This window comes from Macrotis lagotis, chromosome 7, assembly GCF_037893015.1.
Source record: "Macrotis lagotis isolate mMagLag1 chromosome 7, bilby.v1.9.chrom.fasta, whole genome shotgun sequence".
Lineage (NCBI taxonomy): Eukaryota > Metazoa > Chordata > Mammalia > Peramelemorphia > Peramelidae > Macrotis > Macrotis lagotis.
In genome coordinates this window covers 27,403,719-27,430,186 of record NC_133664.1, presented here as the reverse complement: position 1 = coordinate 27,430,186, position 26,468 = coordinate 27,403,719, and the positions used below count along the sequence as shown (strand labels likewise).

At 38.2% G+C, this 26,468-nt stretch overlaps 1 protein-coding gene and 1 non-coding gene across 3 annotated transcripts in view; both read left to right on the top strand.

Moving 5' to 3' along the window:
* Window positions 1-26,468, top strand: part of LRRC3B (leucine rich repeat containing 3B) — a 102,767-nt gene that overhangs the window by 7,098 nt on the left and 69,201 nt on the right. The window lies entirely within an intron of this gene.
* LOC141494652 (U6 spliceosomal RNA) lies at window positions 5,459-5,564 on the top strand. Its single transcript, XR_012470539.1, has one exon. It is a non-coding gene; the product is annotated as a U6 spliceosomal RNA (small nuclear RNA).

Below are 26,468 nucleotides of genomic sequence, written 5' to 3'. Positions count from 1 at the left end.
AGTACTTAATAAATTTAAAAACTTTATTTTCTTTTTAGGTTTTTGCAAGGCAAACTGGGTTAAGCGGCTCACCCAAGGCCACACAGCTAGGTAATTATTAAGTGTCTGAGGCTGGATTTGAACCCAGGTACTCCTGGCTCCAGGGCTGGTGCATTATCCAAAAACTGCCCCAAAAACTTTATTTTCTGAGGGGAAGCTAGGTGGTTCAGTGGCTAGAGAGTGTATAGTTAGGAGGACCTGAGTTTAAATTGGATCTCAAACACTTAATAATTACTTAGCTATGTGATTTTAGGCAAGTCATTTAACCCCATTGCCTTACCTAAAAACCCTTCTCTATTTTCTGATGGGGGCATTAGGGTTAGTGAATCCTGGAAGGACACGATTGGGTTATAATAAATTCTTGCTACTGATATCATAGATAACATGGGAAGGGCTAATTAAAATTGCTCTTGCTCTTTTTTGTTACCTTGGTTTTCTGACCCTAATGAGGCCATGAAGAATAAGCTTCATGCTATATGACAAAGGTAAAAGTAATGGAAAGAATGAAGACCACCCCCCCCATTCAGGAAACTATATCTCCACAGTCTCTTTCCAGGCACACATGTCTTTTCTAATTCACATTTTTACTTTATTCATTTTTGAAAAAATAAGGAAGAAGAAAAGGGGCAGAGTATCTGACCTTGAGCTATTTTTAATAGAAAGACTTCTGAGAGCTTGGGTAATGAGGTTCTTAGAAAAATAGTTTAAAGAAGTTGGTGGGAGAAAAAGGAATGCAATTATTAAAACTGAAGTGGGGTTCTAAATTAAATTTGAATGAATTTGGTGACAAATGTTTTATCTTGGATTAAAAAATATAATATTAGAAGCTAGGTTAGAAGAAATAACTGGAATTGATGAACTTAACATGCATAACCTGCTCATTTTAACCTGGATAGTACCTATTAGGGTAAAAGCCTATGTATGCTTTTAATGGCTAATCATACAATAGTTGGTGTTTGCAGTTTCCTTTACAATAGCAAAGGGTTTTACAGGTGTTAGAGTTCTAGGAATTACCTTTTACAGGTTAGCTTTACAAATGTCTCAATAACATTTTCCTTAAGGCATCTTGAGAAGTGATGATGCATCTTCTTGTAAAGATATGGTAAACACTTACTTTTTAAGGATTTTTTTCCCCTAAAATATGCATTTTTCATGAGAATTCAGTCTCTAGGCTGCCAATCAGCTAAAGCTACTTTTCTTCCTCAAGATTATAAATTAATAGTAGGTGTCAAAGCCAGGTGATAAAGTTTTTAAAGGAATACCTTAGGAAGTTGAAGTATTCTTCCTGAGGGGGGGAGATTAACATTAGCAGAATTCATATTTTCTAATTGAAAGTTATTTCCTTGGAGTTTGTTAATAATCATTTGTGCTAATGTAAAATTTGTAAAACTCTTTGTGAACCTTAAATTGCTATACCAATGTCTTCTATTTTTATCATTAAAAGGTAGCAAATGAAATTATGTATTTAGAAATACTAATACCAATACTAATTAGCATTTATATAGGATGAGTGTAAATACTTTCTATATGTTATCTCAATTGGTTATCTCACAGTAACTTTGAAACTGATATTTTTGTGTGCTCACTATTTTAAAAATTGGGGCAGACTCACCCGGCATTATACAGCTAAGTGAGAAGCTAGATCTGAATTTCCTGAATCAATGTTCAGCATTCTGTCCAATAAACATCTAGGGTCAATCTCTCTCTCTCTCTCTCTCTCTCTCTCTCTCTCTCTCTCTCTCTCTCTCTCTCTCTCTCTCTCTCTGTCTCACTCTGTCTCTCTTTCTCTCTCTCTAACACCTACTGACTATGTGACCTGCCACAAATCCTTTAAAAGCTCTCCATTGGTGAAGGCAATTTCCTCATTTGGATTACTCAATCAAATCATTGATTTGGTCTGCTATGCTTCTCATATGATTAGTATATTAATATTATCCTAGGGAAAGATCCCTAGGATTACAGGCAGTTAGGCAAGTATTTTTGGTGCCTCTTTTGAGAAATAAAATTGGAAGTAATATTATGAAAGAAATAAATCATTTTAAGTTATACCCTGAAGGACATTTGACTGACTAGAGCAAACATTCTTGAAATTAAAGATTGGTTAAAACCATTGCAACACCCTTTTCCTTAATCGGAGAGATAAAAGTTTATCCATGACTAACTCCTTTAGAATCAATTTGCTTCAAGGAAACTTGAACAGGGGAGGAGGGTTTTCCTGGGATTGGTTGCATTTCATTTTGACCTGAATCACACAGTTAAGCGTCTAGGCAGATCAGTCCCTAGGTGATTCTACCACAGAACTCAGACATGATTAAGAAGTGCTGGGGGGGGGGGCAAAGTTGGATGCTTTTGGTCATTATGTATCTATTACCATTCCTTCTCCCCACAGACGTTCAAAGTTCCTTTTAAAATCCTGTTTTGTTTATATACTGAAATATTTGTTTGTTAAATTCCTAATAAAAAAAGAAAATTAAAACAAAAGAAAGAGGAAAAAAAGGAGGAAGGTGAGAATAGGAAAAGAGGAAAGAGGAAGAAGGAAAGAAAGAGAAGAAAGGAGGAAAAGAGAGGGAGAGAGGGAGGCAAATTACAGGCAGAGGACCTGGGTTCAAATTCAACTTTTTGTCATTTTGAAGCATTTGGACAAACCATTTACTTTCTCTGGCATTGAACTTCTTTATTTATTATATATTTTTAAAATGTTGGATGTCTGAAATTCTTTTTATTTCTAAATCTATGATCTTATAGAAGTCTAGTGATGTGAATAGAGAATTGACCTCATGGAAGACCTGGTTCAAGCAGTAAATGAAGAGGAGATAATAGTTTGGATTCTTGATACAAGGAATCTAAGGTGGCAGAGTATATCACTTGCTGGACCTGAAATTTGAAAGACTAGAGTTTCGATCTGTCCTCACACTTAACTGTGTGATTCAGGTCAAGTCTCTCAATCTCTCCCTGCCTCAGTTCCCTCATCTGAAAATGAGCATAAAATAGCTACCACCTCCTATGGCTGTTGTACAGATAAAATGAGCTTAATATTTGTAAAATCCTTTGTAAATCTAAAAGTACTATGTAAGTGTTAGCTAGCATTACTGTTATTATTCTAGAGAATGAAACAGAACAGGAGTGGGCTAGGAAGCAGTAAGAAGAGGTTTCTCACATGGAAGTAGAGGCAGAGTGGGAGAGATTTGAGAATTCACTGAGCTGTGTATGTGTGTGTGCATGTATGTGTGTGTGTGTGTGTGTGTGTGTGTTTAATATAGGCCAGGTATGAAAAAGTAAGTAAGACAAAGGGAAAGAGTGGGAAGAATAAAGGTTTCGAAGAGGCAGAGGCATAAAAGGGAAAAGAGAAAAATTTCCTGATCATTCCCAAGCTTTCCTTGCCCAGTGGAGCACAGGAGAATCCAAATGGTGGAAAGCCAACAAAATGATCAATTGTGTGTCATTGATTAGGAAGCTTGATTTTGTCCTTTATTTTCCATTCTTTGCTTTTTTCTTCCATTTAATTTATTTCCAAAAATTGAACTTAGCAACCATCAAATAAAACCTGCATTTCCATAGACGCTGTAGAACTGAAGGAGAGAAATGTATATGAAATTGTGCATCCCTCTTGTTGTGTGCTTTTTTTCTTAAGAAAAGCATGTTACTTTATTAACTTTCTTTTATTTTTGTAAGGCAATTGGGGTTAAGTGACTTGCCTAGAGTCACACAGCTAGGAAGTATTAAGTGTCTGAGGCTAGATTTGAACTCAGGTCCTCTTGACTTCAGGGCCAGTGTTCTATCTACTGTACTACCTAGCTGCCCCAGTATGCAACTTTCAAAGCCATCTTGTTCATGCTTCCTTCTATCTTGACATAGTCTCTTTTCATGAGAATTCAATAAATCTCACTTTTCTTATATTATCTTTTCCCTTGTTCCTTTTTTATAACCTGAAATGTTTGATCTATTCTTAAACAATCATTTCCTGGGTTGCTGATCAGCCTTCTGTTTTCACTTTCAGTTTATACCAGGAGACCTTTCCCCAACTGGTCATTGAGTCTTCTTCTTCTTTTTTTTTAATTTTGGTAAGTCAATGGGGTTAAGTGACTTGCCCAAGGTCACACAGCTAGTATCAAATGACTGGGGGCAAACTTGAACTCAGGGCTTCCTAACTCTAGGACTAGTGTTCCCTAACTGCCCTTGGCTGTGACTCTTGTGGAAACTCCAAGGTGATTTTCATTTTTTTGCTGCTTATAACTTGTGACCTGGAGAGTTGCCCATTACACTCTGATCCTCCCCCAAAGTTCCATGAAAAATTCCTTCTAGGGAGAAGAGGAAAGAGGGGATATCTCTTGGATCTCGTAAAACTTATGGTAGAGGAGGAAGTTACTATTCTCCTTTTCAATAGATAATCCCCATAGCATATAAATCTCACTTAGATAGACTGAGTTGAAAGATATTTCCAAATTTCTCATTAATAATGTGAAATTCTTAAGGCATAGTTATGAAGTGGTAGAGAACTGTTCTCTTAGGAAAACTCAGATTCAAAGCTTACCTCTCACAAATATTATCCATTTAACTTTAGGCAAGCTATTTACCTTCCCGGTAGCCTAGGCATCTTTGACAACCTATAAGTCATAGACTAAGTGCCAATAACTGATGGTTAAAGGATGTTTTCATATGGAGCTCCTTTAAGAAATGAAATAACAAGTTTAGCTTCCTATCCGAAGCTATTTTAATACTGATGGAGACTTATGTATTGTATATATGAATATATACACAGGATATCTTATAATAATGGATAGTTTCCTTTTTGTATACAATCATTGGAGCATTATGAATACTCAGTTGTGTAGATCTCGATTATTCTTTCCATTTTATGCATAAGGAAACTGAATCTGAGAGAGCTAATTGGCTTGCCCATGGTCACAAAAGCTATTAAGTGCCAGAGATAGGATTCAAACCTAGAATTTCCAGCACCCAAGGCTACATCCTTTGGAGTAAGCTATATGTTTTCCTCATCATATCATAATGCCATTTTTCTTCTGAACCCAGTTCATTAGTAGCCACATGGGCCATTTCTCGTTTCATCTTCTTTGCCACAGGGGACAAGGCAGTAGAACAGTGTGATAAAAAGACAGCAGGTAGCAGGAGGAAAGGGGAGGAGAGCAAAGGATCTGGTTTTTCTCACAGATTGGGTAATTAGCCCTTGAGTAATTGGGAGGGCACAGTGGTTATGCCATTTTGGTCATCAGATATCACCCAACAGATGGCTCACATTTGTCCCACTTTGAGGGAAAAATGACAAAATGTTCTTACCATTGAGGTTCCTTCATGTTGCTGTCTTCTGACAGGTCAAGTGGAGCTTAGTTAAAAGAAGACTGTGTTCTTCTTTTGGGTGACATCTGTTTCTTTTCTTTCCTTTTTTTAAGAATGGAGACAGGTACTTGCTTTGGCAGCACATATAGTAAAATTGGAACCATACAGAGAAGCTTAGGTGGCCCCTGTGCAAGGATGACATTCAAATTTGTGAAGAATGGAGATTAAAGGGGCACATAGGTATCGTAGTGAAGAGACCGATGACCCTGGAGTCAAGAGGATCTGAGTTCAAATCCAACTAAAGACACTTAATACTTATTTAGCTGTGTGACCTTGGGCAAGTCATTTCACCCTATTGCTTTGTCAAAAAAAAGAATGAAGACAAAGATCTCATTCACATGACATTTTTACTCATTGAAATGTAGGAGACAGGGTTTAGTGTTGACTTTGACATCACCTTGTTAGATCTCTATGTGGTTGGTCTTGAAAATGTCATCTAGCTTCAGTTTCTTAATCTGTATAATGAGAGAGTAAGATGAAATAAGGTTCCTTCCTAGTTCTTTCTAGTTCCAAGGTTCCCTCTAGTTTTGATATTTTATGAATTTTATAGCAGTTGTCATTTGCTTCCTCAGAACTTCCTAAGAACATGTGACCTCTATTTCAGGAAAAATGGAAAAGGTTGGATCCCTGTCAGTCAATTGTGTGCTTAAAGATGATTAATGTTAAAGGATTTGGAACTATAAGGGACTTAGGGATCAACATTCAATTCCTTCATTAACTCCTCCCAATATTTTTTGGTTTGAAAATTCACTGACCTTTCCTAATATATCCTACCCTCTCTGACTCCCTGAGAATCATTCATGACAACAATAAAAAAATTAAATAAAAAAATAACAAGTGAGAAAAACTAATTGCCCAAATCAAAAAATATAGGATTCCACATTCATGGTCTTGCACCTTTTCAAAGAAAGAAGGAAAGTTCATTCTAATGGTTATTTTTTTCAGGGCCAATCTAGGTTATTATAATTTCACAGCATTCAGTTTTGATTGATTTGCCATTGTGCCATCCATTTCTGCTATTTTTATCCTTGTGATATGATTTTCCTGGGTTTACTTTACTTTGCATCAATTAAACTAAGTCTTTCTCATGTTTCTCTGAATTTTTCACCTTCATTATTTCTTACACTATACTAATATTCTAGTTCATTCCTGGATATGTTTGACTGTTCATGAATTGATGAACACCTTTGTTTTCAGTTCTTTGCTATGATACAAAATGCTGCTATATATATATAGTTTGATGTATATGCTGCCTTTCAAAAATCATTGATTTCCTTGGGCTAGTTTCCTCATTTTACAGTTGAAGAAATTGTGACTTAGAGAATGGCAGTGATTTATCCAGGATGACAGAGAAATCAAGTATCAGAACTGGAACCTCACCCTCTTGCTTTGCTTCTTTTCTCTTGATGTATAGATGAGAGGCAATATGGCATAATGGATAGAAAAGTGAGTTCCAGATCTCTCTGAGACTGAAGTAAGTCATTTGCCCTCTCTTTGCTGTGGACAATTCACTAAGTGTTTATTTATAGAAAATTACCAATCTACTTTGCTGGAGGAGTCCCTATGCTGGCGATTCACCATACTGATGACATTGAACGTTCCATTTCTGATGTCCAATCCCCCACCCACCAAAGATATTCTGAGAGAGAATATATAGTGACTTCTCCAGTAATCAGTATTAAGGGGTTGAGGATATCGGAGTGTGAAAAAATTATACTCTGTTTTTTGAATTTGGGGTAAATTCTACTAAAAAATGTCCTGGAACTTAATTCTCAATATTGATAATATTTGTTAATAATAATTAAAATATATATAAATTTATAAAATAATTAATTCTCAATTCTGAGTATATATGTATATATCTCTATACACACTATATATATATGTACATATAAATATGTATTTGTATAAATCCATGGATCGATAAACATTTATTGTGCATCTAGTTTTTACTACACATCACACTTTTTTCTAATGATACAAAGTCAGAAACTGAAATAGTTTTTACCTCAGTTTTCAATGACAACAAAGAGGGCTTTCTAGCTTCTATATTAGGAGAGCTTAGTATCATGCAGAGAACTCTGGTCTTGAAAATAGCTAATATCTGGGTTGGAATCCTGCCTCCAATACTTGAGTATTCTGCCCAAAGATGCATTCTTTAGTCTCTCTGAATCTCAGTTTCTTTTTCTGTAAGATGAGGACAACACAACCCCAGTAAGTTATTTTGCCAATGTTGCAAGGATCAATGATAAAGGTATTACAAGAAAGTATTGGAAAGGTTTTAGCAGTTCAGATATGTTGGCTACAGTTGTTAGAATGAATCTATGCTAATTGCTGCCTTACAGCTCAGAAACAGAGTTTATATGAAAAGACCAGGGAACATCAGGAGACTTTCAGACCATATCAAAACCTGGTCTTCCATTTACTATTTTTATTCTTCTTTATTTCCTTTCAGTTTCAGACTCATTTTGATCATGCTCATTTTTCAGGAAATTGTCAGACTAACACAGATGAAAGCTTTTCAGGTGAGGCAGGGAATTCCCAGAGCTTTGTTTTCCCACTGAGTAGAGGTGAGGCCCTATGACCTGACTTCCGTGACTGGTCTGCTTGACTTGCTCACTCCTGGTTAGTAGGGGAGTTGGGTAATTGCTTCATAGTCGAAAACTTGAACCTCAGATGGGTCTTCTGCTCATCTTTTGTATTCTTTGTGGCAGGTCAGATTTGAACTTGACCCTGAGAAGCTTTGAGTCTATGGCAAGGCTCCAATTTAGAAACTCGTGACTTGTGAATGAGCAGCAGGTACCATCCTTTTGTCACTAGTAAGACTCCTTGCTGTCATTTGGGTCCCTGTCTCTGCCCTGATTCTTTTTCCATTGAGTTGTTATCAGCAACCATAGATGAATTCTATAAAATGGATGGATTTTAATTCTCCCCTTCCCAACCCTATGCCCTCTGTTCAACGTTTGAGCTCCTGGTAAACCCAACTTTCCAGCCCCTGGAACCAATGAGAAATCATAGATTCAGAGTCCTGGAAAGAACTCCTTGAAAATGCCATTCTTATATACCCCCCAGTGACTAGATTTGTACAATTCTGTGTCCTAGGAATATTAGTCATATCACTTTACTTTGCAAATATCATCCCCTTTTATCCTTTACCATAACCCCAGGAAGGATACACCATTATTGGCTCCATTTCACAATTAAGGAAACTCAGAGAGACAGGAGTTATAGGTGCTCATAATCATGTCACCACTAAGCATCTGCGGTCAGATTTGAACCTGAATATTCCTGATTCCAGACCAGGTGCTCTATCCCCCATGTTACCTAGTTGTCTATGTTATGGCTTGGTTCTTCAGTATCTTAGAAGTTCTATGGTATTGCTAAATCTGTGCTAGCCTGGGAATCTAAACCACCAATCATACTTCTGGAGGCAACATTATCAAGAATCAGGAAAGACCTGGATTTGAATCTACTCTCTTGATGCTTATTAGCATTCTGAATAGGATCATGTTATTAACCTCTCTAGGTTTTGATGTCTTTGTCCTGTAGAAAAGATCTGACCTTTCCACAACTGTGTCCTACCACTCAACAAACTCCAGTGACTCCCTATTCCCTCTGGTATCAAATAAGAACTGCTTAGTTTCTATTTCCCCAATAGTATAGTGGGAAAAGTCCCTGGCTTCAAGGAGAGGGTTGGTGTACTTCTTTAGTCATGTCTCATTCTTGGTGACCCATTTGGGATTTTCTTGGAAAAGATACTGGAGTGTCTTGTCATTCCTTTATCCAGTTCATTTTACAGCTTAGGAAACTAAGACAGAGTTAAGAGACTTGCCCAGGATCATATAGTGAGTGTCTAAGGTCAGATTTGAACTCTGGTGACTCCAGGCCTGGTGCTCCCTCCACTGAGCTACATAGCTGCCCAGTGTGAATACCTGGATTTAGATTTCCCCTTTGATGCCAACTACTTACTTGACCTTGGGCAAGTTACCTAATTTCAGTGGATCTCATCTCTCATCTGTAAATTTAACGAGTTGGACTTTGACTTCTAAGATTCCTCTTTATAGATTTATGGTACTCATATTATCATAATCATTACTCCAGTCCAGCTATGGAACATTCCCTTTGCCAGCCTTTGTGCCCAGTATACCTCCCATCTCAATGATGTAATCATTGGGTTCCCACAAGCCAGGAATGCACTGTCTCTTCCCCTCTTCCTCTAAAGTGCCTTCCTTATGATTTAGCTTAAACACTACTTTCCTCAGGAAACCTTGGTCAGTCTTCCTCAGCCACTAGAGTCCTCCTGTTCTAGGGTTCTCTCTAGCCTCTCCTGCCCCTCTTAGAATGCAAGCTTCTTGCTCTGTGTTTGTTCCTTGCATACATTATGAGTATAATAAATGCTTGTTGGTCTATTGATAGACTGTAAAATGAAAATAATAAATATACTTTCATCCCCCAAAGAATTATTGTACAGTTCAAATGAGATTATGTACAAAGCTCTTTTTAAACCATAAGGCACCACATGAATGTGAATCATTGTTATTTTGTTAACTTCTGTTAATTTGTGAATTCCCAGACAACCAATCTATAGATAGGTTGTCTGGTGTGTAGACCAGTTTGGAACACAACCTGTTCCTCATCTCGGGGCTGATTGCTTATCATTCTAGGAGGTTTTACATCTTGATGATGTCTCTACTCCTGTGGCCCCCTCCTCTTATTGATAAATGCCTATGTACAACTGCCATTTAGGTAGGTATCCAAGCCATCCATGCTCCCATCTTTGACTGCTCTCCTCTTGATTATATGGACTTTTCCATTTTTACACCCCTAGGGGACTTACCCTTCTCCATTTTCTGGGTTGTTTCTCCCCAATAGCATGTAAACTTCTTGAGGGCAAGGATTTTCTTTTTTGTTAATATTTGAATTCCGAGCATTTAGTATAGTTTCTGTACACTGGTAAGCATTTAATAAATATTTTATTAAGCTATCATTCTAGAGGCAGAAAGAGGAAAGAGACAGAGACAGTGAAAGAGAGAGACATCAAAAGACAGAGACAGTTGAATTGTGTCTGATACATAGTATTTTTTTCAAATAATTTATTAACCAAGAAGGATTTTTTTTTCCAATTGCCCTTTGGAAGTACACTGACAACAAAATCAACAAAATCAACAAAATCAGCATGTGATCCCACTTATTCAACAATCATTTAAATGTCTACTTCACAGTTAATGACAGAATCTTAGGCGAAGAAGAGATCCCAGAAGCCATCTGAATCATCTAATATCTGAACAGGAATCTCCACTAGAATGTATTGTACAAATGATGAATGAGGCTTTGCTTAAATACCCCCAGTAAGAGGAAACCTACTGTCAGAGCTAGTTAAGCCAAGAAGACCCAAGTTCAAATTCAGACTCTAAGCAAGACTTCTCTGTGTCTTGTTTTCCTCAGTTATAAATAATAATAGCATATTTTACATAAATATCTACATATATAATATTTATTATTGTACACAATAGTAATAACCTCGAAGGGTTGTTATAAGGATTAAAGAAGAAAACATATAAAACATTTTACAAACCTTAAAAGTGTCATGCATGCTAGCAATTATTATTAACAAACCTTCTCCTTTTGGATAGCTCTCACGGTTAGCTCTCCATCTCCTCTCAGTCAATTGGAGGAATCTTCCATAATAGTTCCCGATTCTTCTTTAGAGACCTTGCTGTTCTTTTTCCTCTGACCATGAATCAAATGTGGACAGCTGTAATGGCTAGGATTGTTTTCCTTGAATCAAACTGAAAACGCTCATTTGTAGCATCTGCCTATTGCTCTGCCCAGTGTCTTTTCCATCTGACATTTCTCCAGATTCTCAGGGATTAAATCTTTTCTTCTAAATCTCCAGGTTCTTTTCCCTCCTGTCTTAGGGACTCAAGGTCTTTCACCATTTCCAAGACATGCCGTACTTTGATTTTAATCTAGGCTTCTTAGAACCCATAGAGTAAATACACAGCAAATAACTGTAAAAATTGACCAGGGACTTGAATAGCTTGGGTTGTTAGAAGGAAAATAGCTTTGCAGATTATTAAGTATGTTATACATGCGATTTATGATTCAGGGATTCTTACTGGAAGGAACCTTAATGAGCTTAGCACCCAACCTTGCATGTACATAGAGTTGTAGGATCCTGAGATAAGAGAATGGAGATGGGGTGAAAGGAAGCTTAGAGATTACCTAGACCAGTGGCTCTTAGTCACGTTTGAGTCAATGAGTATCTTTAGTGTCTGAATGAGTACTGTCTCAGTTAAACTGTATTTTCAAAAGCCAAGGACTCCCATTATAGCCAGGGCCATGTCTAGTCATCCTGACCCGCTCCATATCTGGCCACTGGACCCTGATACCTCCAGAGGATAAAGTAAGGCTGGTGGTGACTTAGCATTCGCTCTAAATCCAATTCTCTTGCATGTCATAGCATCACCTCTGTGATATCATGTCTTCTTCAAGAATAAAGGACAAAGGGTGGCTAGGTGGCACAGTGGATAGAGCACTGGCCTTTGAGTCAGGAGTACCTGAGTTCAAATCCGGCCTCAGACACTTAATAATGACCTAGCTGTGTGGCCTTGGGCAAGCCACTTAACCCCATTTACCTTGCAAAAACCTAAAAAAAAAAAAAGAATAAAGGACAAACAACAACACAAATGAGTATTTATTAACAGTTTACTCTTTTACATCTTGAAACCCCTCTGGTCATTGGGTGACACCTCTGAATCTATTCTCAGAATCATATTTTTAGAAGCACCAAAAAAGATTACAAATGAAACCGATTTTACTGAAAAAACTATCAGCATTTAAAAATAACAACAGCGACTTTGGGAATTCCAATTTAAGAAAAGTTGATCTAGGACAACTCCCTTATTTTGAAAATGAAGAAACTGAAATCTAATTAATGGAAGTGATTTGCCTGTGTATTTAGGAGAATGTTCTTATGCAGTAAATACCAATGGACAGGAAAAACCACTCCCAGTGGAATGAAAACTTTGAGGGGAGGGACTATGCTCCATTTTTTTTTTTTTGTTTGTATCTCTAGCACCCAACATAGTAAGCTTTTAATAAATGCTTGTCCAATTCAATGAGCATCTATTAAGCATCATCGGTGTGCCAGGCAGGCACTATGTAAAGGACTGAAGATTGATTGAATGGTCAATTGATAGAACTCATCAATCCCGAGCAAGGTTGGGCTTAATACAATACCATTTTTTTTTTTTTTAACAAATAGACTAGAGCATCTGCATCTAAATGAATTTTGCCAAATTCAAAGTGGCTGCTTTTGAGGGTCATATTAGAAGGGAGGTCTAGTGGTTTGGGTTGAAAATCCCTTGCTCATCTTAGTTTTTCTTTAGTGACATGCAACTCAATCACTACCAAGAAGGAAAGGCTCCTGTGCCTTTTCCCAGTTTAGAACGAGAGAATGTTGACTCGGAATGATCTTCATCTTTATTCATACATCCATGCAGATGAATTCAGAACATGTGGGTGGGGGGTTTGAAGAGCCGGCAGCACTTAGGTAACAGTTGGTATGCCAATTGTGCAACGAGGAATCTATATTGACAGTTTTTAATTGTGGGATGAATCTGGTTTTCAGGGTTTTTAAAAGCCCTATTAAATTTCTGAGAGCTCCAGGCTGGTTTCCTTGCCAGGGGTGTTACTGTGTGTTGGGACAACAGTGTGGAGAAATATGGGCCTCCAGAATGGGTTGTTCTGTTGCTGCTCACCAGGGGCTTGCCAGGTGAACCCCACTTCACCATTTTTCCAGCTTGAGGGTTCTCCAGGTTTGCTAAATATAGAACTGTATTGTACTCAACTTTGAAGAGAAATCTGTAAAAAATACAGGTAAGATACATACACATTTCACAACTAGAGGAAAATAGATTCCTTGGAAAATCCATGGCAATGTTGTGAGTTATGAGAGAATAAGGGTTTGTTGCCTATCACAAAATTCTTTTAGTTCCAGTAGGATGTAAGATTCTTGAGGGCAGCATTGGAGGAAGCAGTGTGATATGACAGAAAAGACAGACATTGGAATCAAACTCCAATCAGGAACATGGGACTCAACTGTAAAATGATAGAGTTGGACTAGATGGTCTCTGTGGGTCATTTCTGGCTCAATGTCTAGGATATTCAGACCTGTCTGAGCCTCAGTTTCCTCACCTGTAAAATGGTGTGCTTTGGACTAGATGACGTTTGAGGTGCTTTCCAGCTCTAGATTTAAGATACAAAGATCTTTCTGGGCCTCAGTTTTCTCATCTGTGGAAATGGCTGGATTAGTTAGGCCTTCCAGTTCATGACCATTTTTTCCTGTGTTTTGTCTCTTCCATATCCAGAATGCCTTGCCCATACTACATAAGTCTAGTAGTGTTTGTTGAATTGGATTAAATTAGTTCATTGACATCTCAAAATGAAAGTTATAAGAAACAGTTTGTTTCCAGGAATTCCCCAGTTGTCACAATGCCCTTTTTTCTTTCAAAAATACAATCTTGCTCCTTCCTTTGTTTTATCTTTTCTCTATCATGTCAGCTAAGTAGGAAGATCAAACTCTTTGCTGGCAGAAATTCCCTCTTGGAGTATAAATATTAAAAAAGAAAGAAAGAAAATCAGATCAGTAAAACCCAACCAGCACATTTACTCTGTCTGATTTTATATGCGCTATTCCACACCCGTAGTTACCAAGTTTATACAGAAGGCAGGAATGTTCATTTCCTCAACACTTCTCTGAGGGCTAGCTTTTGGACTACATGATCCTAGAGACCTTCCCCTCCTCTCCAGACTTCATACACCTTAGGACTCCCCTCTCCACCTTCCATATACTCCACAATCCAGGAACTCTCTTGCCTTCTTTTTCACACAAGAAACTCTATCTGGTAACTCCAGGTCATTTTCTTGACACCCTCCCATGCTCCTAACATTCTCCTTTCTCATATCCCTTTCCTAGTTTTACTGGCTTCCATCAAGTTCCAGCAAAAGTCCCATCTTCCACAGTAAGCCTTTCCCAAATCCCTTTAATTCAGGCACCTTCCTTCCATTGATAGTCATCAGTTTGTGCTATCTATAGCTTCTTTGTCCATGTTATTTTGCACGTTGTCAGTCCTCATTAACTTCTCCAGAGCTTTCCTTTGGGCAGGCCTTAGTATAGTTCTTGGTACACAGTAGATGCTTAATAAATGTTTATCGACTGGCTCAAATATTTAAGATCTTGTCAAATCAAGTCAACTAGCATTTATTAAATGCCTACTTTGTACTTGTCATTGTTTTAGGCCCTGGGGGAGGTACAATGAAAGTCAAATCCTTACTCTAAAAGTTCATGCCATTCCCTTCCAGGAAGGAAGTGGTCACCAAGAAAAGCCTTCTAAGTCAGTCAGGGAGGCACACCATGGCTGATGGATTTGGGAGCAGAGAACATCTGAGCTATGATTATGCTCTGTTCTTTCCTTTTTTCCTTTTCTTCTTTCTTTCCTTCTTTGTTTGTTTCTTTCCTTCCCTTCTTTCATTCATTCTTTCTCTCTCTCTTTTCTTCTTTCTTTCATTCTCTCTCTCTCTCTCTCTCTCTCTCTCTCTCTCTCTCCCTCCCTCTCCCTATTTTTCTTTCTCTTTTTTTCCTTCCTTTTTGACAAACAGGGTTAAGTGACTTGCCCAGGGTCACACAGCTAGCAAGAATCCGAGGTCAGATCAGGTCATTGCTCTGTCCACTGTGCCCCCATGTGCTCATTTCTGCCATGGTTTAGGAAAGACATTGCTAGACTTGGAGTTATCGAGAGGAGGTCAGCCAGGTTAGTGAAGGGTCCTAATGATATGCCACATGAGGCCCAGTTGAAAAAAAAACTAGGAACATTTGACCTCAAGAGAACTCATGGGGGTGTAGGGCATATAATCATATTTGAAGTCCTGTTTTGTAGAAGAGGGATTAGATCTGTTATTCTTTTCTCCTGATAGAATAACCAGAAACAATCAATCTAATGGGAATATTCCCAACTGAGCTGTCCCAGAATGAGGTAGCCTGCCTTGGAAGTTAATGAGCTTTCCTTCACCGAGGAATCTTCAAGCTAAGTCGCCATGCCCACTTATTGGGTGTCAACAATTGTTCATTTACCTTTTGGATTATAGCATCAAAACTCTTGCTTATCTCATACTCTGGATATAGACACTCTTAATCTGGGGTCTGTGTGTATGTGTATAGGTTTATGGATATATGGATATGCATAAACAGACATGTATAAGTGTATGAGACATATCTCTATATGTGTATACCATATCATATTATATATTTGATATCTCACATATATTTATGCATTCTTTCTATATAGAATAGGTAACTCTTTCAAAATAATTTTCTTTTGTAATCCTTTTTATTTTATTTTATATCTTTAAAAACATATTCTGATAAAGGGTCCATAGACGGATTGCCATTAATTGACCAAGAGGTCCATGATATATGAAGGGGAAATCCCCTAGCCTTCATAATTTTTGTGAGGGAGGGAGGAAAGGAGAAAGTCTCTGAATGTTTTCTTTGGTTTGGTGCTTTCATTCAAATTGTACCTTACTTGGTTAGAAATAGAAGCAGAGATATGATTGACCTCAAGGTTAACCAATACTAATGGTTTTTTGAGGTTGTCTATGAGTATATGTGAACACATTCAAAAGATGCGCTCACCCATCTCAAGTAAGAACACAACCAAGAAGGCTTACATTTAGTACCAACTGAACAGTACAGACTTAGATATTCCCAGAGGGACTGGCATTATTTTGATGGATTGTCTGTTCGGTCCAACAAATCTGACAATAGTCCAATTCATTCAAGACTTTACAATGGCAGTCAGCTTCCTAGTTGAATGCTAACCCTAGAATCCGAAACGTGTGGGTTCATATCTTTGGCAATTGCTAGCTGTATGTCCTCAAGTAAGGCATATAATTTTGCTAAGCTTCCTTTTGTATATTTTTAAGACAGGATTGTCTACCCCAAAATATGTTGATGGAACACCAATGTTTTTGTTGTTGACTCATTTTCAGTCAAGTCTTTGTGACTCCAGTTGGGGTTTTCTTGGCAAAAATATGATAGTGATTTACTATTTCCTTCTCTAGCTTATTTTACAGATGAGGAAAGTGAATCAAGCAGGGTGAAGTGACTTGCCCAGGGTGACACAGCTAGTAAGTGTTTGAGGCTGAATTTGAATTCAGGTTCTCCTAACTTCAGAGTTGGCACTCTATCCCCTCTATAATGAAAAAATATATTTGAAGTATTTTATAGCTATCTGGTCTAGGCAGTATGAATCATTTAGTTAGAAGAGTATAAGTGTATCCTTGGGACTTTGCATAGTAGGTATTGACTTAATTTGACTTGCCTGCTTCAGTGGATATATGGTAGGGATGAATAATAGTTTCTCTCACCCTGATGACAAATTCTGACTATCTTGGCTTGGCCACTCCATACCATTGTAGACTGTCTCATCTTTATGACAGAGTTATCCAGAAGCCTAATCAAAAACCCACAGAACACTCATCATTTTCTCAGGCTGACATGACATGATGTTAGTGAGCTATTGGCTTTGAAGAATGGCACAGGACCTGTTCCAAGCAGTAATTTTCAATAATTTCAAAATATGGCTATTGGCAACAAATACACTGAACTAACATTGACTTTTGCTAATGCATATGGCAGCTTCCTAAAACTATGAAGTTTAGACAAAAGTGTATAAGACATAGCTGTTCAATGGGTGGGTGGGGAATGTTAGTATGATAATGATACTCAGCTTGGATTAGGGAGAGTTGGGTTCAAATTCTTGTTCTTAGGTTTCCTAATTCATATGTCTTTGTTCAAGTCACTTGACTTTTCTGGGGAGAATGATATTCACACTGCTTCAAATTGCTGGGAGAAAGTACTTTGTAAGCCTTAAATTATTTATAAACGGGAGTTGTTGTTTCAAAATAGAAGAAAGACTTATAGTCATTAGGAAAGGGAAGAGGAAGGTGACACATGTCTGCTTTCATTCTGGAAGAAAATTTCTTAGATAGAAACTTTCTCTATGCATGCAGATAAACAGTTAGAAAATGTAGAGAGTTGCTTGGAGAGTTGCAATTCCACTGAAAAGCTAAATGACTTGCTCAGGGTCATATAGTCAAATGTGTAAAAGCTTGTGCTATCTGTGTCCTCCTATTCTGTCTGCCTCAGTTTCCTGATCTGTAAAGTGTAGATAATAATTGCACCTACCCCACAGGATTATGAGGATCAGAGTAGCCTCATTCGGGGGCTAGCTTTCTGATGCCAATTATTTTCTTTATTTCACTGCCTCTCTGACTTTTACTATCTTCTCTGGTCCTCAGTTTCTTCATCTGTAAATAGGTACTAATGGCACATGGGCATTTTTCCTATATGAAAATGTTCATGGTAAGGTTATAGGATCATATCTTCTTAGATTTAAGGCAAAGTAAATATAGAATCAATTATGGAGTCAGGAAGACTTGAGTTGACATCCTATCTCTCATACAGGGATTGGATGAGCCCCTTCACCTGCTCTTCTCTCAAACTAAAAGTTACAGAGAAGTCATTGGCATTGGTAAAAGTAATTTTCTTTAATGGAACTTGTAATGAAATTACAGGTCCAGTCCCTATCCCCTAAATTTCGAGTTGGGAGGGATTTTAGGCTTAATTGAATTCATTTTATTGCTATGGGTGTGCCAGGCTGATACATCTCTTGGACAGCAGTGTTTCTGTGTTTGTGTGTGTGTGTGTGTGTGTGTGTGTGTGTGTGTGTGTGTATCTACCTGGGTGGAAATTTTTGAAACTTTGAGACAGCAGTTGGCAATGATACTACAATGGTTTGCTATTTCCTTCTCCAGCTCATTTTACAGATGGAAAAACTGAAGCAAACAGGGTTAAGTCTAGGGTCACACAACTAGCAATTATATGAGGCAAATTTGAACTCAGGTTTTCCTCACTCCAGGTCTTTGCACTCTATCCACAGTACCACATACTGGTAGTAAGTATTTCATGGAATTTGAATCCAAGTTCTCCTGACTCCAATTTTCCAAGTTCATCTGGCCTAAATCTCCTTCCATTTTACAAATAAAACTTGGGCTCATGGAGGTTAAGTGATTTAACCCTAGTCAAAGCAAGTAAATGACAGAGACAGGATTTGAACCCAGGTCTTCTGACTCCAAAGCCTGAATGAAACATTAATGCATCTCTTAGTACACTGGAGACATCCAATGCCTTTGGTAGCTGTTTTTTTCATGTTTTATTTGGAGCTTTATTTGGCTAATTCCATTTGGTCTGAAGTATTTGAATCCATCCCAGTCTCCAATGGTGAGAGAGTTCTTTACTTTTGAATCCCCATCAAGTTTCCATGGCTGGAAATAGTTTTTCTGATTAAAACCTGTGGGATTTTGGAAATGAGGGACTGATCTTGCTAATATGAATTGCAACCAGAGCCTGCTTACAGTAGTTTGCCTTTTCTGTGGGCACATTGTCCAGTCAATATTGAAACAATGCTCACCACTAAAGGATTGTCTCAATAAAGACTCAAGCCCCCTGACCATCGCCATGCCAAGTTGGACTTTTGAGAAATTTTCAACTGTCTTCATGGATCTTACCCAGGCAGACAGAACCTGCTGGGGCTCGGCTCCTAGCAATCACAGTTTCCTGTGTTCCTTTGGAGACAGCAAAGCTTCTGATGAAAAGTGATGAAGTGAAGCCAGGCTGATAATAGGTTGCCACATCTCCTGGACAGCAACGTGTGTGTGTGTGTGTGTGTGTGTGTGTGTGTGTGTATCTACCTGGGTGGAAATTTTTCAAACTTTGAGACATCAGATTTAAATAATGATGTAGCATGTTGCTTTGAAAAGGACTTGATTTAAATTGTGGAGGAAATTTCAGAAATCACAACCTATTATGCATGTTGCTGGGAAAAAATATATATGAAGAGACTTGAAGTTCCCTCTGCTGAAAGATGAACCATTTAGGGGACAGTTCTCTTTCTGATCAGAGCCCAAGTCCATTCCCCATTACATGCCTCTTCCTAGCACCTTTACTGGACATCATTTTTAAAAAGGAAATGGAAAAAGCAACAACTTCCTTTTGCTTTGTTGTTTTTAAATAGAAATTGAAATATGGCTTTCTAAAAAAAGGAATTTACTATGTAATTTCAGAAATTCACTTTGGCCATTAATTGTAAAGACTATATAATCATCCATCCCCCTAAACTCTGTAATAACCTAACAGCAATACTGATCTCAGTAAAGGAACCTTCTGTTTTGTAAATGTAGTACCATAGCTCACCATAAGGGACATCAGACATGGTCTACTTGCTTCCCACTCCCTGCCTCCATTTCACAGATGTCCTGATATATTAAGACTTGCCTGGTCCACACAGTTAAATGTAGAGCTGCTGGTTGAACCCAAAACAATTAATCAATCAAGGAAGCAATAAACATTTATTAAGTACCACCTCTTCTGTGGGCACATTGTCATCTAGTCTATTGAAACAATGCTCACCATTATAGGATTGGCTTATTAAAGAGTTAAGGCCCATGATCATTACCATGCCAAGTTGGACTTTTGAGAAATTTTCAGCTGTCTTCATGAATCTTACCCAGGCAGACAGAACCTGCTGGTTCTCAGGTCCCAGCAATCAGGAACTATGTAAAACCCTGGAATTATGGAAGAAACATGAAACAGTGCCTGCCCTCTGAGATCCTATACTCTAGCAACCAACCCCTCCCCAAGCCAGGGTTTTGTTCACCATACCTAGGTACCATCTTGCTTACCTCTTTACATAAATGCAGAGATCCAAACTGGGGTCATCCTAAGAGATGAAGCTTTGTTCTATGTTCAGAAGGCAAAAAGAACCAGCATTTCAAAAGCTTGTCCAACCAGCTCTTTATCTTTTTATGTGTGAAAGCATTTATTAAGCTAGATGTCTGAGGCCAGATTTGAACTTAGGTAGGAAATAAGTATTAAGAGCAAGGATCTTACTTCTATTACTTAATTAATTAGGTGGCCTTTGTCAAGTCACTGATTCCTTTAAAGTCTCACTTTTCTCCTTGAATGCATGTCCCATTTTAACTGTTTGCTTCCTTGTAACTGGACTTTTAACCTCCTATTATATTATTGGGGGCAGAAAAGCTTGATTAAACTCCTGACTCTGTTGTTATTAACTGAATGATCCACAGCAAGTCATTGACCTCTCTCAGCCTCAGTTGTTTCATCTGTAAAATTTTATCATTGATTCTCTAAATAAGCTTAGGTAAATGACTTCTATTTTTCTCATTGTAGAGATGAAGTAACAGAGGCTCACGAGCACTAATATTACTTGTACCTAAGTCAGTCTCATGAGATAAAATGTCTACAATGACTTATCAGCCCTAAAGTCCTTTTGGAATGACCCCTCTGATTATCTCTGGTTTTCCTTTCCTTATCCCTGAATCTCAATATCACTAGAATATTACTAGATTAATCTTTCCAAATCATGCCTCTGAAAACCCCACCTTCAGCACTAGTTCTGAAAAGATGTTGGAGATTTCTCAAGGTGCTCTTTCAATGAAAAAACAACAAACAGTAAAAACCAAATGATAACAAGAAAAAGTATTAAAGGAAATTAGACTGTAAGCATCTTGAGAGCAGGCATTTACAATATTTTTCTTATTCTTCTGTTAAAAGCATCGAATCCAAATGCCCAGTGACTTGACACTCAATTAGAATCCAATTTACATTAGATAGATTCAGAGCTGGAAATGACCTCAGAAATTGAGGCCAACTCTTTTACTTTACAGATGAGGAAACTGAGGTTCAGAGAGGTAGTCCACAAGCCCATTGGATTCTAATTCAATGTTCTTTCTATTGCCCCACACTGCCCTCCTTCCCCTATGTGATGATGTCTTTTCTCCAAGCCAGAACGATCTATTCATTGATCCCCTCCAATACATGAAAAGAGATGAACCAACAGATTCACACAACAGCCTTAGAAGCATAAAGGGAAAGGGGGGATAAGAAATAAACCTTTGTTAAGTCCCTACAGTGTGTCAACCCAGTGTTACATGTTTGATAAAATGGTCTCATTTGATTTTTCAATGAAGGCAGCATTAAAAGTGAGCAACATCCAGGTAGAAGGCAATATAATGATGGTTCCAAATGGTGAAAGTCAGTCAGTAGGAATTCCTTTCTGTAAATGAGCCTTCCCTCCCCACTCCCAACCCCTCCCTGCCAAGTCTTTTATGTTTCTGATGTGTGCAGGATCATCTTCTGGATTCTTGGAATCCAGGCAAGAACAAAACAGTCCCTGCCCTCATGGAGCTTACATTCTATTGGCATACACACCGGCATTGTAGTTTTCTGTTGTTCATGGTTTATATGGTTTATATTTGGGTTCTAAGACATTTCAGAAGATGCTCTGGGTCTGAAATGGTCCTTAATGAGTGAAAGATAAATGAGGATGAAATAATAACAATAGTTGAGATAATAGCAATCAAGATATGAAGAAGAAAAGCAACCATAAGAGGAATGGCCAGCATACTGGACTTTAATGTTTGCAAAACAATTTCTGATCATTATACCATCTGATCTCAAAAATCTTATTACTGAAGTAGCTTCTCTTTTTCCATTTTAGAGATGAGGAAACCAAGGCTCATAGGAGTTAATAGTATTACTTTACAAATATTATCTCATTTAATCTTAACAAAAACCCTGGGAGGTAGATGCTATTATGATTTCCATTTTATAGTGAGGAACCTGAGGAAGAAACAGGTTAATATGACTTGTCCTAGGTCACATAGCTAGACAATGTCTGAGGCTGGCTTTGAACTCAGTCCTTCCTGACTCCAGATTCAACCCTCTATCCACCATGCTGTGTAGCTGTAAGTAAAGTTACTTGTCTTGGGCCATGCAGCTATTAAATATCTGAGATAGGATTTGAACAATGGTCCTTGGTCCAGAAGATGTGAGTTCAAATCTGGCCTCAGACAATAATGAGTTGCTGACCTTAGGCAACTCACTTTGTCCTATTTGCCTCATTTTCCTTATCTGTAAAATGAGCTTAGAAATGACGAACTACTGTAGTATCCTTGCCAAGGAAACCCTTCAAAAGGGGGTCTCCAAAAGTTGGATTCAACTGAATAACAATGAAAACTTCCCTTGTTTCCAAGATCCTCACTTTATCCAGTCTACATCTCTGCAATGCTAAATCCACTGCGACAAATCCTTTAGTGCCAATGAGAGGGTAGCTCACTGGGAGTGGGCATCTCTTAGAGAGAATCATGGTTGGCTGTTCTTTAGAGACACTTCGAGAGCATTCTTCATCAAGAAAGGAATGAGTTGGTGATAACTCAGGGGACATAATAAATCCATGAGTCGAACTGCTTTGTGATTAACTCGTTGCTGTGATGACAGCCTTTAAATTAAAAACAGTAAGCTTTTACCCAGGAGAAGCACAGCTCTCTACCTTAGACTTTAATGTAATTTCTGTCTCTTTGCTGCCACCCAATAGTCAAGCCATTTCTGGTTGCTGCTATCCAAAAACCTCTAGGGTTCCCCCCCCCCCTTCTTTTTCCCCCAACTCACACATCTTTTAAGAATAAGCTCTCTCCTCTGGACCTTATAAAAATTTTATCTCAATATATAACTAGTTGCCATGCTTTTTAGATAGGTATTCATGTATGTGTTCTTTTCATCTACTAGACTGTAAACTCCATGAGGACAGGGGTGAGTCTAAACTCAGCATTTTTCCTATGATTGGTAGAGGGATCTGCAAACAGCTGGCACTGAATAAATGTTTACTGAATTAAAAATCTAATCCATTCAGTATTTTAAGTGCCTCCTATGTGTAATGGCTCCATGGAATGATTTGAATAAGATAACAACAGGCAGCAGCTTTCTAAGTACCCAGTGATTAGTCACGTTCCAAACAGGGGCCCAAGAAGAGGAGAGATCAGGTAGGAAAGGCTTATACTGTGAAATGAAGGCCGGGCAGAATTCATTGCCACTGATCGTGCAAGTTTGGCAGGAGGGAATGGCAGAATGAACTCCGACTTTTCTGCCTCTTGGGTTCTAGGACCATGGCCTGAGAGATGGAAGTAACCTTTTGGGAGATAACACATCATTTTGCAGTGGAGGAAGCTGAGGTTCAAAGAAACTAAATGTTGACAGAGATAGTAAGTATCAGAGCTGTCTGACAATGCCTAAGATTGTTTGTGATGGAGAGATAGCAGCAAGTACAGTGAAATCAAAGTCAAGGAGCCCTAAGTTCAAATCCCTCTCCAGACATTTACTTGCTTGGTGACCCTGCACAAGTTATTTATTCTTGCTGGGCCTCAGTTTCCTTTTCTGTAATGCAGGGATGATAACATCATCGGCCTTCCAGTTTGGGGCTTAGTGCATTGAAAACCTTACTGGACTATGTCCATGTGGACTATAATTATTTAGAGTTAGAAGGCTTGTGTAGAGAATTTCGTCCAACCAGCTCACATTATGATGGATATTGAGCTCTCTGAAGTGACTTTCCCAATGGCCTAAGCAACAGATGTGGAATTGGAAGTCAAATCCAGGGGCCCTCCTATCCCTGCACCTGATAAGCTATCTTGGATTTTCCTAATATATATATATATATATATATATATACACACTCACACACACATGAATGATTGTTTTAATTTCCTTCCTCTCTACCTTTCTCCTCTCTCCTCATTTTCTTTTTTCTGTCTCTGTCTCTGTCACTGTTTCTTTTTCTGTCTCTTATTTTTTCTCTCTTTGCCTATCTGCCTGAATCCATTTCTTTCTCTGTCTCTGTCTCTCTCTGCTTCTCTCTTTCTGTCTGTCTCTGTCTGTCTGTCTGTCTGTCTCAAATACACATACAAATTCCTTGGAATTTGTAATTCCATCTGAGACTGTAGAATTTGTTCCAATGAAGGATGTGGGCTGCCACAAAAGGCTCTGATGGTGGTCCCTCAGTGTGAACATCAGAGACAGGGAAACATCAGTGTTCTCTCAAGGCTTTCATCTTGATTTTTGTTTTTTTCTGACAAGCCTTCGAGGATAATCTCATATCTTGGGGTGCTCCACTGTGACTTCTGGAACTGTGACTTCTTCAACTCTGACCCAGCCTCCTCTGAGAAAAAAGTGGCTTGAGATCCTGTCTTAAATTTTTTTCCCTTTGGTTGACTCTCTTGTTTCTCAACCTGCTCTTGATGGCATATGCTGCTGGGAGGTGTCAGCTACAGCACCACAGCTGTGAACTTGGGGAGGGAGGGAGAGAGAGAGAGAGAGAGAGAGAGAGAGAGAGAGAGAGAGAGAGAGAGAGAGAGAGAGAGAGAGAGAGAGAGGCAGCTGAACACAAGGGAAGAAAGTGAGGGGAAAAAAGAGAATCATCTGGGTAGCTCCAGCTCCAACAAGGGCTGAAGAAATCTTGTCATTCACATTTTTAAAGGTTTAATTGATATATTTGTTTTCATATCACTTTTGTATCTTCCCATCCTGAAAGCTATCTTTTTTTGTTACACAGAAACACAAATAGAAAGGGGAATGTGGGGGAAGCAGATCTAAATGTAGGACATTTTAAATGTAAGATCTGGGTTTGGATCCAGACTTATATACTGTCTGATTTTGGAAATCTGCTCTTTAACCAAACTGGTTTTCATTTCTTGTGTGGAAGATGAGGAGGCAGAATGATTTCTAAAGTTCTAATTTCCATTTCCAAAATCAGAGGATTTGGGTTCAGATTCAACCTCAGATACTTACTTCAACTTAAGCGGCCTTGGGCAAGTCATGGTTTTCATGGGCAGGCTATGTTCTAGAGGCAATTCCAGTTGGAGAATTAAAATAAAGATTAACAATAAATTAATATATTTTCAAGGTTGCCCATGCATAACCTATATTAAATCACTTACTGTCCCAGGGAGGGGGAAGGTGAAGGAAGAGAAGGAGAAAATTTTGAAGTAAAAATTAAAAAAAAAAGAATGTTAAAAATTGTTTTACATAATTTATAAAAATATTGTTTAAAAACTATCAAGTTAACAACCATGGAGTTGTTAAATTTTCAAATGTTATATCTGCACCTGAGAAATTCACATACAAACTGGGGTTTGATTTACTGTTATGCTGACTGTCTAGACTGGAGGAAATATTAATAATACAGATTAAACCAAACGTGGGGGGCTCTCCTCTCCCCTCCCTAGTTAAACCTACCCCAGATTCCCCAATATTGCTCTCTACACAATGTTGGAGTGCAGAGGGAATGCAGTTAAGTAGAGGGCCAGGAGACCATAGGCTAAGAATTAATAACTGGCATTTCTATAATGCTTTAAGGTGTGCAAAGTTCTTTACATGCCTCCCTGTGCATAGATCTCATTTTCTTTCCCTTGAAAATGAACACGTTGGACCACAAGGCTTCAGAGGTGCCTTTCGGCTTTTAAAAACATGTTCTACCCTATCCGATTCATCATCAAAAAGAACCATTTACATCATTTTGAGTAGTGGATGCTTGGAATTGGACTATTAACAAATTTTTTTTCAGAAATATGGGAAGGGAAAATAGCTTTAGAGGGGTCTACCATGTTTTATTGAAAACCAAAGAAGGGGGTATTATCCAAGAGAGAATAACAAGAGAAGATATGAGAATATAGGATATACTTAGTGGGTGCCCCCCAATAGACTGTAAACTCGTTGAAAGAGGGAATTATTTTATTTTTTGTCCCATATCTCCATAAATGCTTAGCAATATAAGTTTGTGGTTGTTTGGCCATTTCAGATGTGTCTGACCCTTTGTGAGTTCATTTGGCATTTTCTTGGCAAAGATACTGGAGTGGTTTGCCATTTCCTTCGCCATCTCATTTTATAGAGGCCAACAGGGTGAAGTGATTGCCCAGGGTCACACGGTTAGTAAATTTCTGAGTCCAGATTTGAATTCCAGGAAATGGGGCTTCCTGCCTCTAGACCCTATGCTCTTAATAGTCATTAAGTTGCCCTTAATGAATTCTGATTGATTTGAACTAGAAAAAACCAATTTATAGTGATTAGAATGGTGTGGAAAATTGAGAAAGATGAAATA